The sequence below is a fragment of the Rhineura floridana genome, chromosome 7, assembly GCF_030035675.1.
Source record: "Rhineura floridana isolate rRhiFlo1 chromosome 7, rRhiFlo1.hap2, whole genome shotgun sequence".
Lineage (NCBI taxonomy): Eukaryota > Metazoa > Chordata > Lepidosauria > Squamata > Rhineuridae > Rhineura > Rhineura floridana.
In genome coordinates this window covers 104018310-104030202 of record NC_084486.1, presented here as the reverse complement: position 1 = coordinate 104030202, position 11893 = coordinate 104018310, and the positions used below count along the sequence as shown (strand labels likewise).

General features: G+C 41.7%; 1 protein-coding gene across 1 annotated transcript in view; it reads left to right on the top strand.

The window, feature by feature from the left end:
- Positions 1-357: 357 nt before the first annotated feature.
- The window catches only part of SPSB4 (splA/ryanodine receptor domain and SOCS box containing 4), a 95087-nt gene continuing 83551 nt past the window's right edge, over positions 358-11893 (top strand). The window contains exon 1 of the mRNA XM_061636769.1: positions 358-881. The gene's annotated coding sequence lies outside the window, so the exon portion shown is untranslated. The remainder of the gene's footprint in view (positions 882-11893) is intronic.

Here is an 11893-nt window from a genome sequence, read left to right as displayed (position 1 = left end):
GTTCAGGCAGAAAATGCAATCTGAGCCGTCGTGGAGAGAAGGTCTGTCGCCCTTCTGCAGCCTGTTGGTGGACTCGGGTGGCTGTGCGTGTTATGTGAGCGCGCTTTGGTAAATGGTGGTGTTTGGAGAGGGGGGTGAGAGAGAGAGAAGGGGCGTCACCATCTGTTCTTCGTTCCCTGGTCATTGGATTAGTAGCCCTCGGTGATGAGATCAGCAGGATCAGCTTTCAGGATGGGGCACTGGACTGGCTTCAGCGGCAGGCTCTTCCCATCTGGCCTGTCTGTGTCATGAAGGGGGGAGGAGGGGCGGCGGCGGAGGAAGAGGGCAGAAAAGAAAGCGGAGGCACAAAAGCGCCTGGAGCCTTTGAAGGAACAACAGTGAGGCAAGCCGGATCAGCAAAAGGGCAGGCTTGCTCAGAGGCCACTTTTCCTTCTGGGGAAGAGTTTCCAGCGGGGAGTTTCCTGTCTGTGCGGCTCGCATCGCGATTGTCTCTGGCAAACGCGTGGCTCCCTGAGCAAAGGAAGCGGGGCTTTGCCCAGGGCCACAGCGCCTACCCCCCACGCTGAGGCGGCTTTTCCACGGAGATTCACCTCCAACTTCTCTAAAAAGTCGTCCAGCTTTTTCTTTTTGGATTTTGGGGGAAAGAGTATAACCTGGCCGGACCAGCTTTGGGTAGCCTACACTGGAGTACGGACGCTTCCGCCCCCCGTCCCGTCCCCTTTCAGGGAAATCCTCTCGAGAAGTCCCAAGAAGATCTTTGCTTATTAGAGGCTTTCTTTCTCCCTTCGCCCCACCTCGGGATTTTGTATATAACATCCAGAAAGAAAAGCATTCACCCGCGAAACACGGGATCATCCGAGAGATGCTTTCTTGCCTATACGGTAAGTTTTTGAAACTCCTCTCGAGAATGCTTTACATCCAGCCGGACTCTAAAATAGCGAGGTTAAGAGGCGTGATGTTTAGCCGGAAAATGCTTGTTTCTGTGGCTCAGGAACCAGAGCTGAGGAACAGTTCAGAACTTTCCCAGCCCTTCGTCAGCATGGATGATACCCAACGCTAGTCATGCTCAAGAGTAGAGCCACTGAAACCAGTGGGCTTAAATAACATGCCCATTGGTCTCAGTGGGTCTCTCAGTATGACGAACGTTGGCGATCGTTTTATCTTTATGTTTAGGTATGCCAGGCTTGTATTGTTGCTCTAAAAAACGCGACAAACGTTTCTAAGATAAACAAATGCCTTATTGTCCGTGAACAAGTAGTTTGTGATAGGCAACGGCTGAAGCGTGCATATTTTGTTAGGAACTTCTCAAATGAGCCATCGGGGGAAGAGTAAGATCTGTTCAGTTGTTCCTAACAAAAGTGAGACAGGAATCCGTGCCCCGGTAATGAAACCTAAGCTTGCTTTTCTGGCGAGGGGGAGGGAGGGCTTTTTTAGATCAGTAAGAATCGACGGACTCTAAAAGACATAAATTCTGTTCCTATAATTCCCAAATACGATGTTCTCGAGAACTGCTGAAATTCCACTCAGAAACTCCCCCCCCCCAAGTACTATTGTATTGGGTTTCAGCCACCAAATCTCATTCATTCTAGACTAGACTCTGGAGTGGCAGTGAAGAAAATAATACTCAGATTTCTGTTCCTGTAGCTTGTGACATTATATTAATAAATAATATTTTGTTGGGGTCTGTGTAAGAGAGAAACATGCTACCAGAGAACTTCTGTGTCCGCAGATGAGCAACTGTTATTTTAATCTCCCATTTGATGACAAGCTGCAGTCCTTAGTGCTAATCAGCCTCCCTCCTTCCCCTCCTCCTCTTCCCTGCCCTTGGTGACAGAAGCCATTCATAACAAGATAACACTGCATTGTGAAATGACTTATCCAGGGAGAAGAGACTGGCTGTTCCCAAAGGACTATTTTTTTCCAAGCTTGCAACTGTTTACATTTGTTTGGAAAATAGATCTGGAGGTATGCTGTTTGTCAAATGGTGCCATCACTTTAAAGCTCAAAACAGCCTGTAGCTTGTAATGTGATTTTATTTATTGACTTTTGCTGATGGAAGCAGGAAGTTATGTCAGTATACATCGTGGGATAAAGACTGTGCGTAGTAACTGGCTTTGATGAAAAATAGGCTTGCAGGGTCTAAAACTCAAGAATGGAAGCCATTCTTCCATTTGTGCCTACCAGTGTCTCTTTGTTTGACCTAGGGCAACCTCTCTTTGCTCAGTTTCATCACTTGCACTTACAGGGAAAATAATACTTCCCATCCCCCCTAGCAAGGGCACTGATGCTTAATTTATTAATACATGTGAGGCACTCTCTCAGACCCTGCTAAGGAAGGAGCACAATGTATGGACTAGTAGCTGTGAAATGGAAAAAACACATTTCTCCATTAACTGTTTATGGGAAACAATAGAGTGGCTGTCCACACCCTCCCAGGGCAATTGCTCCCAGTGAATGCCATTATTTTATTGTTTTATTCTACTAGGGGATAATAATATGAGTTATGCATTAATCCTGGTGAGATTGTTTGCATAGCAATGTCAAGATGATGATAATTGTAAAACATCTTCATTTATAGCTTGGGGCACATCCATAATTTTCAGGTAAGTAGCAGCCTTTATGGGGCTGGCTGCCTTACACATTGGTGAACACCAAATTACATACAAAAGGACATATGATATGGATAATTGCAGTTTAGATTATAGTTATTAGGTTGGATAAGGGTGTGAATAGTTTACATTTGATCGGAAAGCTTTTAAATCCAGATTTTGGTCTGCTTCTCAGATAAAATCTTGTCAGGTAGCATAATGCTTGCTAAGTGAAAACTACCTCTCTAGTCCGAGGCACTATTCCTTAACTCTCCAGACTTCTTGTGGCAACATAAGCTTTGTATAATGGATTTTCCATATACCAAGAACAAGCAACTATTTCTGTCTCCTCTTCTTCCTGAGATACTACTTTGTTCCAATTCTCTGTGTAGGTCAGTGTCTAACTGAAGGGAAACGTGTCAAGGTTGATTTTCATGTCCTGTTTGCTAGTGTTCCATCTGCTGGATTATCATTCTTTGGAGGAACAAAAGTTAATTTTTCTGTTTATGTCTCTCTCCTTGCTCTCTTGAAGAATTTTATAGCACATTTACCGCACTTATCTCCCTGATCTACAGGGCTGCAATTGACAGCCAAAATAGGTTTACCACCTGTCCAAGCTGATTTGGGATTATCTTTGATGTTCCTGGGCAGTGATGTGGGCTTTCCAGAAAATTTTGAATTGGAAGTGTTTCTGATTTTTTTTTAATAAATATTCCTATGCCTTAGAGCAGGGGTAGAGAACCTGTGGCCCTTGAGAAGTTTGTTGTTGTTATGTGCCTTCAAGTCGATTACAACTTATGGCGACCCTATGAATCAGTGACCTCCAAGAGCATCTGTCATGAACCACCCTGTTCAGATCTTGTAAGTTCAGGTCTGTGGCTTCCTTTATGGAATCAAGCCATCTCTTGTTTGGCCTTCCTCTGTTTCTGCTCCCTTCTGTTTTTCTGTATTGTCTTTTCTAGTGAATCATGTCTTCTCATTATGTGTCCAAAGTATGATAACCTCAGTTTCATCATTTTAGCTTCTAGTGATAGTTCTGGTTCCCAATTATTTGTCTTTTTTGCAGTCCATGTTATGCGCAAAGCTTTCCTCCAGCACCACATTTAAAATGAGTTGGTTTTTCTCTTATCCGCCTTTTTCACTGTCCAACTTTCACATCCATACATAGAGATAGGGGAATACCATGGTCTGAATGATCCTGACTTTGGTGTTCAGTGATACATCTTTGAATTTGAGGACCTTTTCTAGTTCTCTCATAGCTGCCCTCCCCAGTCCTAGCCTTTTTCTGATTTCTTCACTATTGTCTCCAGTTTGGTTAATGACTGTGTCGAGGTATTGATAATCCTTTACAAGTTCAATGTCCTCATTGTCAACTTTAAAGTAACATAAATCTTCTGTTGTCATTACTTTGTCTTCTTGACGTTCAGCTGTAGTCCTGCTTTTGTGCTTTCCTCTTTAACTTTCATCAGCATTCATTTCAAATCATTACTGGTTTCTGCTAATAGTATGGTATTGTCTGCATATCTTAAATTATTGAATTATGTTAATTGTATTCAGTAAACAAAACTAAAAACTTTGAAACTGCCAGGCTTGCCTACTTTTATATTTGCAGTTGGCAATACATTGTTATTAATGAACTTATGAAATGGTTTCTTTTCCGTGGAAAAATAAAACACTGGAAATTTTCCACCCCACATCACTGTTCCTTGGATATCCATTTTTTAAAAAATGACTTATAGAACAGAGTTGCACAGGGCTGAGGGCAATGAAGATGCCTACTTTTTATCCTATTTTCCTTGGATTAGTAGCTGCTTTTGTATCTCTCTGAGATCTGGGTAATATATTTTTCTTTTTCCATGGTTATGGCCTTGTGCATTTTAAAACAGTGACTTACTTTCAGACAAACTTCTCTGTCTTTTCTCTTTGGGCCTTGAAAGTAGGGGGGCTCACATGTTATATTCAATGAGTATACAGTTTGTGTACACAAAGAGTTGAATTGCAGGCTTGTTGTTGTTATGTGCCTTAAAGTTGATTACAATTTACAGCAACCCTATGAATCAGTGACCTCCAATACCATCTGTCATGAACCACCCTGTTCAGATCTTGTAAGTTCAGGTCTGTGGCTTCCTTTATGGAATCAATCCATCTCTTGTTTGGCCTTCCTCTTTTTCTACTCCCTTCTATTTTTCCAGCATTATTGTCTTTTCTAGTGAATCATGTCTTCTCATTATGTGTCCAAAGTGTGATAACCTCAGTTTCATCATTTTAGCTTCTAGTGATAGTTCTGGTTTAATTTGTTCTAACACCTAATTATTTGTCTTTTTCACAGTCCATGCTATGCGCTAAGATCTCCACCCAACACCACATTTCAAATGAGTTGATTTTTCTGTTATCCACTTTTTTCACTGTCCAACTTTCACATCCATAAATAGAGATTGAGAATACCATGGTCTGAATGATCCCGACTTACCTGTTCAGTGATACATCTTTGCTTCTGAGGACCTTTGCTTTTGAGGACCTTTTCTAGTTCTCTCATATCTGCCCTCCCCAGTCCCAGCCTTCTTCTGATTTCTTGACTGTTGTCTCCATTTTGGTTAATGACTGTGCCAAGGTATTGATAATCCTTGACAAGTCCTTGTTGTCAACTTTAAAGTTACATAAATCTTCTGTTCATTGCTTTAGTCTTCTTGACATTCAGCCGTTAATGGTTTCTACTAGTAGCATGGTATCGTTTGCATATCTTAAATTATTGATATTTCTCCCTCCAATTTTCACACATCCTTCATCTTGGTCCAATCCTGCTTTCCGTATGATATGTTCTGCATATAGATTAAATAAATAGTGTGATAAAATACACCCCTGTCTCACACCCTTTCCAATGGGGAACCAGTCGGTTTCTTCATATTCTGTCCTTACAGTAGCCTCTTGTCCAGAATATAGGTAGCACATCAGGACAATCAGCTGCTGTGGCACCCACCCCCATTTATTTTAAAGCATTCCATACTTTTTCATGATCTACACAATCAAAGGCTTTGTTGTAATCTATAAAGCACAGAGTGATTTCCCTCTGAAATTCCTTGCTCCGTTCCATTATCCAACTTATGTTTGCGATATGATCTCTGGTGCCTCTTCCCTTTCTAAACCCAGCTTGAATGTGTGGCATTTCTCGCTCCATATATGGTAAGAGCCTTTGTTGTAGAATCTTGAGCATTACTTTACTTGCATGGGATATTAAGGCAATAGTTTGAAAATTACTGGATTCCCTGGGATCCCCTTTCTTTGGAATTGGGATGTATATGGAAAGCTTCCAGTCTGTGGGCCATTGTTTAGTTTTCCATATTTGTTGACAATTTTTTGTCAAAATGTGGACAGATTCAGTCTCAGTAGCTTGTAGCAACTCTATTGGTATGTCATCTGTTGTTGGTGATTTGTTTCTTTCAAGTATTTTAAGAGCAGCTTTCACCTCACATTCTAAAACGTCTGGTTCTTCATCAATCAAATGTAATGTTCAATGAATGTACAGTCTGTGTACCTGTATCTTTCACACACAAACCTGTATATGTACAGAAACAGCTTGTACCTGTGTTTAGCATAATATGTGAACAACCCTAGTGTTGCCACCAGTGATAATTGCTGTTCTTCTGACATGCCTTATTGCATGACAACAACATCACTTTAGTAAGAGTGCTGTTCTTCAGCTGTATATTTCATTATCAATGATGGTGGGAAGATTCCCGTGCTACTCTCAGCTTCTGAGGAAATAATGCTTTTTTGTATTTTAAGTGAGTGGGGAGTATTGCTGGTGGTTCATCAGCTTAAATTGGAATTCGCAAGTATTGTGGATCCTGCAAATCCAAGCCTTAGGCCAACAGAGCATGGAACTAGAGCTGGCTGTTGTTCCACAGGGATGTATGGCTTCATTTTGTAATCAAGAAGCAAATCTTATTTCATTATAATTTTTGAACAGGAGGAAGGCCAAAATGCATTTAATACAGGGGATTTAAAAATTAAAAATGTTACCATTACTAGCAAACAATTAGAACATTAATAGCAAGCAATTAGATTATCTAAGCTAGCCTTCCCCAACCTAGTACCCTGCAGATGCTGACTGGGGCTGATCGTTGTCGAAAGCATCTGGAGGATGCCAGGTTGGGGAAGGCTGACTGAAGCCAAGTTGATGATTACCTGATCTATTGGCATTCAAAACAGTTGAGTCTTAGGGCATTCTTCGAAGAGATGCTGAGTCTATACATTTTCCACACCAACTTTGGCCCATGTGAAAGGAGAAATTTCACTTATGAAGGTGCCCTTAGGATACATCTGAGCAGCAGTATTTCTAAGCTTAGTTCCCCCGTCCCCACCTCCTTCCACTCCTGACTTAAGTCACCTCTTGTTGTCTGCTTCTGTTTCTTGGGCGCACATACTTTCTCATTGTCTGCTTGTCTGGGAGTCTTCCAGGGCAAACTTGCGTGGGTGCCACGCTCTTTGTATCTATGTCTCATCTCTCATCCATGTAAAATCACAGCTGTCCTTCAGATTCCATAGTGAACAAGAAAGCAAAGGAGGAAAGTGAGGGGAGTAAGTTTTATTTTATTTCCTGGGGGAAATGTAGGAAGACAGAAACAGGACAGCTAAGGGAAGCTACAAATATACAGCTATGCTTAAGCAATAGCCATGGAGGCAGACTTGCGGGGTTAATTCATTATTCCTATCCTTTATATATTATTCACTAATAGGCAAAAAACCTTGTGGTTTAAGAATGTACTTATAGCCCACAGATATTTCTATCAAACTTTAAAAAGCTGGGAAATTGGGCAGCTATAGTGAATGCACCAGGGGAGCATGAAACCTGACCTCCTTTCTGAGATATTGTACTGCCCTACAAATTGGTCAAAATGCAAACACAATTTGGGTTGGTCTTTCACAGTCCAAACCACTTGCTGTGTAGCTTGGAAGAATTTGGTAACATGTGCCTCTGAGCATATGGTGAGTGGTGGCAACACCTGCCATCTTCAATGATGGAGAAAGACCAATCCAAATTGTGTTTGCATTTTGACCAATTTGTAGGGCAGTACAATATCTCAGAGAGGAGGTCAGGTCTCATGCTCCCCTGGTGCATTCACTATAGCTGTCCAATTTCCCTGCTTTTTAAAGTTTGATAGAAATATCTGTTGGCTATAAGTATGTACTTAAACCGCAAGGTTTTTTGCCTATTAGTGAATTTCTCTGCTTTTTAATCTGGGAGGTAAGAAATGGGATCCTGTGGAAGTTTGCTGAGAGTGGATTGATCATTTGCATGTTTATTGAGTTCCGTGGGATATACTCCACTGCAGTCATGCTTAGGATAGGTGAAACTGACCACAGGAGATGGGGAGGGGAGGGAGGGTGGAGAGGAGGAGTGGGATTGGAGCAGGAAGGAGGGGGAGGGGAGGAGAAAGACAGATTTGATCATTTGCATGTTTATTGACTTCAGCTGGATTTACTCCCGTGCAATCATGCTTAGGATACGTAAAACTGACTGGGGGGAGGGGGAGGAGGGGATTGGAAGGGGAGGGGGAGGAAGGAGCAAGAGGGAGTGAGGGGATAAGAGGGAGGAGAAGGGAAGTTGGGTTTAATCAATTACATACTTTTTGAGTTCAGTGGGATTTATTTCTGTGCAATCATGTTTAGGATGCGTGAAACTGACCTTGGGGAAGGGTAGGAAGGGGAGGAGATTGGGTGGGTGGGCATTGGGCAGAGGGAAAGCCCCTTTCCTTTCCAAAAGGAAGACATTGTGAACAGTATCATTAGTTGTCAGCGTTTCCCCCACCATTTTATTCTACAGCAGGCACACGTAGTCTCCCACCCAAATTTAAACCAATGCTGTCGTTGGTCACATATACACCAGCCGTTTATTTCACTTTAGACAGTAATGGCTTCCCCCAAAGAATCCTGGGAAGTGTAGTGACTGAAGGGTCCTGAAAGTTGCTAGGAGATGCTCTGTTCCCCTCACAGAGCACTCTGGCCACTGGAGCTCTGTCAGGAGAATAGGAGTCTCCTAACAACTGTCTGCACCTTTCACAAATTACACTTCCCAGGATTCTTTGGGGGAAGCCATGATTGTCTCAAGTGAAACAAAGGTCTGGCGTGTGTGCAGCTTCTGATTAGGCAAACCCAGCAGCGGTGAGTCCGGCTTTTAGAACACTGACTGTTGGTTCTTACTGAGCATGCCCGACGTTATAATAAACTTCAATGCTAAATTTCTTAAATTAATTAAAAATCAGCCAGGCATTTTTTAAACTTTTAAACTGCCAAATATGAAGGTCAGAACATGGGGCAAGGTCAGTAATAGGATTATAGGTACTCTGTGAACATGGTTGATTTTTAATGAATTTCAACAAATTATGAGAATTCTGAAAGAAAAAGTCCAAAAGGGGTCTGGGTTTTTTTCTTTCGTTTTACACTTTGAACTCTTGATTCTCTCTGACTCTTTTGTGTATTGCCCTGAAAATTTAGAGGGTTGTTAAGCAAGCATTTCTGAGTTCAGGACTATAAGTTTGGTAAGGGTTTGTTTTGAATTGAGCTTATGGGAAGCATCAAAGTGGCATAGGGGGTTATTTTCATTGCGTAATGCGAAAAATCCATGCTGGCTATACAGCTCTCGTGGCTGTATAATTTTTATTGATTATTCAGAGAAACCAGGGTACCCACACAAATTACTAGCTGTGCTTTCCAGATATGAGATGAGATGGCTAAATGACAATGTATAAATTTGGACTAGATATCTTCATCTGTTCACTTCCTTCCTTCCCTAGATTTCTAACAAATCTACCCATAGGCATTGGTTCTGCTGCCTTAGAGTTGATCACCTCCCATATAGGAATGTGACATTAACACTATACTTAGTTCCTACCACATGGTAAATGGATGTCTGTATATCTTTAGCTATCTTTCTACAAGGTTAAGATCTTAAATCCACAGTCTGTAATTTTCTGTATTTAGGCTGAGGGCTGACAGAACGTTTTCCTCCCTTTTGACCTTAGAAACCATAGATGTCAAGAAAACTGAAATAGTGCTTAACAGTTTTGAATTTAAAGATCAACAAAAGCAAACTAAAGTAAACAAACTCCATCAATAGCCAGTGTGGTGTAATGGAAACATTAGCTGGTGCAAAGTGTGTCCTGAACATGTAACACATTTTTGGTACTAATTGCATCTGTAACCAGTATGTTTCCTGCCCCGTTTCAAATTCCTCGTGTTAACCTTTAAATCTTTATGTTGTTTAGGACTCGACCACCTTCACCCATATGTATGATATTGCTTCAGAGGTCCTACTCAGGTGCTCACTGGTAAAATTAGCTGCATGGGTGAGCTTGAGAAGCAGAGCCTTATCAGTTGCGCCCCCTCAGTTATGTAATGCCCCTCTGGTTAACTTATGATTGGCCCCTTCTGTTTACGCTTTTCAGAGCTCCTTGAAAAGTAACCTCTTTTCAGCTTTCCTTGAGAGTATAAAAGGTCTGTGCAGTTTTTCTCATAATTTTGTTATGCTTATTGTCAAGGTCATTGGGTCCCAGACCCCTGGACTCCACAGCCCTTGTAAGGCACCTTCAGTTGCCAACCTTACGAGGACTGGAAAAAGAACCAAAACTAATCCCACAAGGTAGATCACAGTGCTACCTTTCTATCCACCAGTTTTATTTATTTATTTATTTATTTATTATTATGAGATTTGTTAGTCGCCCATCTGGCTGGTTAGCCAGCCACTCTGGGCGACGTACACAATAAAACAGTATATAAAACAGTTAAAAATTTAAAAACACAGTAAAACTAGCCCGTTCCAAAAGCCTGCCTAAAAAACCAGGTCTCCAGGCAGAAGCTCATTATAGACGGGGCATGGCGTAGATCATTTGGCTCAGGTTTGTTAAGGTGAGGTTAATTTTGAAAGCATCATATCTGGAAACCTAAACTAACTGAAGCAGCTTAACTCCAACTCCTGTTTCCATCTGCAGTCGAGAAAGAAAAGGTCACACCATTGTACTTTAATACATTTGAATGAAATGAAATTTAATTTTCACCAGCATGACAACTTACTGAGATTTCAAACACTTAAGGCCATGTTTTGTTTTGATCTTTGTTTTATACTGTTGGCCTTATGGTTTTGTATTGAGTTGGATATTTTCATATACCACCCTGGAAACCTTCTAAGTTGGAGGGTGGAATACAAATTTATTAAATACTGATAACCATCTTGACGGCAAACCTGTGTATGTAAACTGGATCTGCTCCAACCATGGAGAAAGCAGGGTGTGTGTGTGTGTGCGTGTGTGTGCGCCCTGTATGTCATAGCAAACTCTGGGTGATCTCTATCAGTGGTCAGGGTAGACCCACTGAAATTAAGAGACTTAAGCACCTTGATTTGAATGGATCTACTCTGAGCATGACTAATGGTGGTAATCATTCCCTCTTTCTGCAAACTCTATGTAACTTCAATGCAGTATGGCAGACTGCAAGGGCTTGGCAGTTTCAGGCTAATTTAACAATCAGGCCCTCTTCCCAGAGAACTCTGGGAATTGTGGCTCTGTGAGGGGCGTTAAGGGTCTCCTAACAACTCTGAGCATCCTTAACAAACTATAGTTCCCAGAATTATTTGAGCCAAGGGGGAATCCAAGCCTTAAGTTAAATGGACACGCTTGGTATTTTGTTTCTTGGTATTTTCTTTAAAGTTTTCATAAAAAGAGGAAATGGTACATTAAAGTGTAAGATGACACTGACTCTCAACATGTCATTGTGACATAATGGGACCTCTCCCCAGCCATGATGAAATAAATATTTTACATAGTTGTGTATGAAACAGAATAGACGCTAATTTGTGGCTTAAACTGGCTGAAACAGTTTCCTTCAGAGGTTTTTAAGGCAGGGGCCTGCTTATTAGCTTAGGCCTGCAGCCCAAATGTAAGAGAGTCTAACCAATCATGGTATGGTAAAATCATTATGTATATATGGACAGCAAAAAGATAAGATCAGGCAGGCTTTTCATTGACCCAGTCCAATTAGTCCTTGTTACAGGGTTGTAAGGAGAGAAGGAACAGGGAAGTCTTTAAGGTGGGATTTTATGGCAGAGTAGGCTGCCTGTGCTTGTCACAGGAGGAACTCCAGGCCCACTGGGGAAAGAGTTCAAGGAGTGAGTGAATGGGAGCCGTCTAAGATTTCCAGGGAAGGTCCACTGAGAGTAATTTTCTGTGGCAGTTCCCACAGGGAAAGACGTAAGAAGTAGTGTGAGGCCAGGCCTTAAGGGAGGAATCTTTCCTGAGTGAGTGGCAGAGAAG